Genomic DNA, 5,000 nt, shown 5'->3' with positions numbered 1-5,000 from the left:
GCGGACTTTTCCCGCAGTCGCAATGTGCAATCCACCCCTATAACATGCGTTTCATGAAGAGTTATCTCCAATATGCGACATTCCCGCTGTCCCTATACATGAGCTGCGGGCTGTACCAGTTACGAGCTAGAGACGCGACCGCGTTGCTCTCTGTACGAATGCCGATGCTGAGCGGTCAGCTAGGAGGCGCTCCATCCATGTCGGTACCGGTGAGCGTTGCACTCGCAGTCGCAAGAACGTACGGCAAGTATATTACCTGGAAGAGTCAATGACAGTCCACGCCCCCCTGCGTGGGAAGAGTCTTTCTAGGCCATGACCCACCGGAAGGGCGCAGCGTCCCCCACCCCAGACATGTGACGTCACACCATCGGTATTGACGACTAGACTGATTCCTTATAATCATTTGCCATACACCGGTGGAAGCTGCCGAGACGAGTAACTACATAGCGGGCTCGCCGTGTCACTAATGTACAGAGATACAACAGTTTCGACTGGAACCGGATTAAACGTATACACGGCGCTGATTAGTAATAGATAGAGCCATCAGAATACAGATAATGTATACAACTGTCCGTATACATGCTGAAAGACTCTGCTCACAATCACAACCACACGTCAGCCACACACCCTTATCACGCACTACTCTCTGCCTGTAACACGCACACAGACAATATGTAAGCACCAGCATGGAACAACACCCAGTGCATCCTCTCCGCCACATTAGACAATCCACACTGTCATAACCAGACTGGGAGGTCCACTCAGAAAACAGAATATCCCACCCACCCGACAACCACCATTGCTCAGCCAAGCCACCAACACCCACACATGTCCTACACAGGGGTGCACCCAACATCACAATACTGCCTCCTCTCACAGCACACAAACAATGGCAGGAATGAAAGACACAGGTCTGCCACAAGCATGGAATGAGAGCGCCGCCTGTCATGAGCCAAAGGTGCATCCTGACGTGGCAAATCAGATGATGCCGCAGGCATCCACTTACTATAATCACAATCAACAAACCGGCCGCCCCGCCCCGCCCCCCATTAAACCTTTCCTTACAACAATGTGTACCTTAACCTAACCTATATCGTACCGTAACCTAACCTATATCGTACCGTAACCTAACCTATGTCGTACCGTAACCTAACCTATGTCGTACCGTAACCTAACCTATGTCGTACCGTAACCTAACCTATGTCGTACCGTAACCTAACCTATGTCGTACCGTAACCTAACCTATGTCGTACCGTAACCTAACCTATGTCGTACCGTAACCTAACCTATGTCGTACCGTAACCTAACCTATGTCGTACCGTAACCTAACCTATGTCGTACCGTAACCTAACCTATGTCGTACCGTAACCTAACCTATGTCGTACCGTAACCTAACCTATGTCGTACCGTAACCTAACCTATGTCGTACCGTAACCTAACCTATGTCGTACCTTAACCTAACCTATGTCGTACCTTAACCTACCCTATGTCGTACCTTAACCTAACCTATGTCGTACCTTAACCTAACCTATGTCGTACCTTAACCTAACCTATGTCGTACCTTAACCTAACCTATGTCGTACCTTAACCTAACCTATGTCGTACCTTAACCTAACCTATGTCGTACCTTAACCTAACCTATGTCGTACCTTAACCTAACCTATGTCGTACCTTAACCTAACCTATGTCGTACCTTAACCTAACCTATGTCGTACCTTAACCTAACCTATGTCGTACCTTAACCTAACCTATGTCGTACCTTAACCTAACCTATGTCGTACCTTAACCTAACCTATGTCGTACCTTAACCTAACCTATGTCGTACCTTAACCTAACCTATGTCGTACCTTAACCTAACCTATGTCGTACCTTAACCTAACCTATGTCGTACCTTAACCTAACCTATGTCGTACCTTAACCTAACCTATGTCGTACCTTAACCTAACCTATGTCGTACCTTAACCTAACCTATGTCGTACCTTAACCTAACCTATGTCGTACCTTAACCTAACCTATGTCGTACCTTAACCTAACCTATGTCGTACCTTAACCTAACCTATGTCGTACCTTAACCTAACCTATGTCGTACCTTAACCTAACCTATGTCGTACCTTAACCTAACCTATGTCGTACCTTAACCTAACCTATGTCGTACCTTAACCTAACCTATGTCGTACCTTAACCTAACCTATGTCGTACCTTAACCTAACCTATGTCGTACCTTAACCTAACCTATGTCGTACCTTAACCTAACCTATGTCGTACCTTAACCTAACCTATGTCGTACCTTAACCTAACCTATGTCGTACCTTAACCTAACCTATGTCGTACCTTAACCTAACCTGTATTGCGCCTTAACCTAACCTGTATTGCGCCTTAACGTAACCTGTATTGCGCCTTAACGTAACCTGTATTGCGCCTTAACGTAACCTGTATTGCGCCTTAACGTAACCTGTATTGCGCCTTAACGTAACCTGTATTGCGCCTTAACGTAACCTGTATTGCGCCTTAACGTAACCTGTATTGCGCCTTAACGTAACCTGTATTGCGCCTTAACGTAACCTGTATTGCGCCTTAACGTAACCTGTATTGCGCCTTAACGTAACCTGTATTGCGCCTTAACGTAACCTGTATTGCGCCTTAACGTAACCTGTATTGCGCCTTAACGTAACCTGTATTGCGCCTTAACGTAACCTGTATTGCGCCTTAACGTAACCTGTATTGCGCCTTAACGTAACCTGTATTGCGCCTTAACGTAACCTGTATTGCGCCTTAACGTAACCTGTATTGCGCCTTAACGTAACCTGTATTGCGCCTTAACGTAACCTGTATTGCGCCTTAACGTAACCTGTATTGCGCCTTAACGTAACCTGTATTGCGCCTTAACGTAACCTGTATTGCGCCTTAACGTAACCTGTATTGCGCCTTAACGTAACCTGCATTGCGCCTTAACGTAACCTGCATTGCGCCTTAACGTAACCTGCATTGCGCCTTAACGTAACCTGTATTGCGCCTTAACGTAACCTGCATTGCGCCTTAACGTAACCTGCATTGCGCCTTAACGTAACCTGTATTGCGCCTTAACGTAACCTGTATTGCGCCTTAACGTAACCTGTATTGCGCCTTAACGTAACCTGTATTGCGCCTTAACGTAACCTGTATTGCGCCTTAACGTAACCTGTATTGCGCCTTAACGTAACCTGTATTGCGCCTTAACGTAACCGATATTGCGCCTTAACGTAACCTATATTGCGCCGTAACGTAACCTATATTGCGCCGTAACGTAACCCACATTGCCCCTTAACGTAACCTATATTGCGCCGTAACGTAACCTATATTGCGCCGTAACGTAACCCACATTGCCCCTTAACGTAACCCACATTGCCCCTTAACGTAACCCACATTGCCCCTTAACGTAACCCAACACACGTTGGGCCTTAACCCAACACACGTTGGGCCTTAACCCAACACACGTTGGGCCGTAACCCAACACACGTTGGGCCTTAACCCAACACACGTTGGGCCTTAACCCAACACACGTTGGGCCTTAACCCAACACACGTTGGGCCTTAACCTGCTCTGTAATTGTCATACGACGCGTTAAATTAGTGTAGTGTTGCCTAACTGCAACCCCCGCAATATAGTTTGCTACTCGCACTGCCCGGTCCCCAGTGTATCGCTTCATGTTAAACACCTTGCAGCTATACACTGTAATGTGGATGGCAGCAGGACGTACATGCTCAATGCCCTTTGCAGTTGTTCATTGGCATTTGCAGTTGTTCATTGGCATTCGCATGGCGAAGCACTTAGCCTACGCTGTGGTACGGCCTGTGTCAACTGTCCGCTGATGTTGTACGTCCCAAATCACACACTGTACTGCACATTGGTCCTCATGTACTGAATGATACATCGTGGTACATGTGACCGTACAACGACTGCGCCAACAACGGCGAACCATGCGGTCCAAATGTTGTGCACTCAGCTACGTGTCGTCTCCCTATAAGAGCTGGATTGCAGTGTGGTATGCCCTGGATGGCGATCAGCATGAGCCGTCTGTTGATGTAGTGGCGCGTGTTGTCAGACGTAGTCGTCTCTTCTCACACACCGTGATAGCACGGTGCACTGCGTTCCACATCTGCGACATGCGACAGAGGCCGGTTGACAGTCGTTCGCGCAATGGACATCGCATACGTACGGGGGCCACCTTCCACGTGTTCGCTAAGCGTGGACATGTTGTTGCGTGTATGTGGGCAGACAGTGTGTCGTGACACCTGACACAGGCATGCAACAATCGTTGAATTTGCAAATGGCGATGGACGCCTACGTTTGCTGGTGACGTTACGCAAATGAACAACTGGTAAACCGTTGTGGTGCGGTTGTTCTCGCTAGGGGTGAATCAGTGATGGCGACGATCGGTTGAGCTACCAACCGGTTGTTGCAGCGATACCCACCATGCCCACGAACGTGAATGGCATGTGGGTGTGAAGCGATACGCGGCGGTGGCTGGGTGGGACCGTCCCCGGCCGGTGAGGGGGGGGCCTCCCGGCGTGTTGGCCGTGCGGTGCGTGGGCGCACGCGCTACAGCCGGCTGGTGGGGGCGGCCAGTGGCAGGCGCGCCGGCCGACGGAGGCGGCAGGCGGCGCAGCTGCGCGCCGGCGCACCCTGCACGCGGCGCCGTGCGGCCAAAGTAGGTCCTCGCGGGCCCGGTGCGAAGCGCGGTGGACATCTGCAGTGTGCTGGTCCGATTGAGGACTGTGTGCGCTGAGGATGCGCCGCCGCCCGGCGCTCGGCGCCGCGACGCCGTCTGCTGCTCGGTCGCCTCTGCGGTTCTCGCAGGTGGTTTGTATCGCAGCTGTGCGGACGTGTTGGCGCGTGCGCTGTGCTGGGAGAGTTCGCTTCGGCACCCAAGTGGGGCTTTTGTCCTTCTGTGGCGCTGGCGTTGGAGCTGCCGGTCACCGTAGGTGGCGCGTGTTGTCTCCCGCCGGCAATGCCACGACAGC

The sequence above is a fragment of the Schistocerca americana genome, unplaced genomic scaffold, assembly GCF_021461395.2.
Source record: "Schistocerca americana isolate TAMUIC-IGC-003095 unplaced genomic scaffold, iqSchAmer2.1 HiC_scaffold_1555, whole genome shotgun sequence".
In the NCBI taxonomy this organism is placed as follows: Eukaryota; Metazoa; Arthropoda; class Insecta; order Orthoptera; family Acrididae; genus Schistocerca; species Schistocerca americana.
This window is presented reverse-complemented; position numbering follows the sequence as displayed.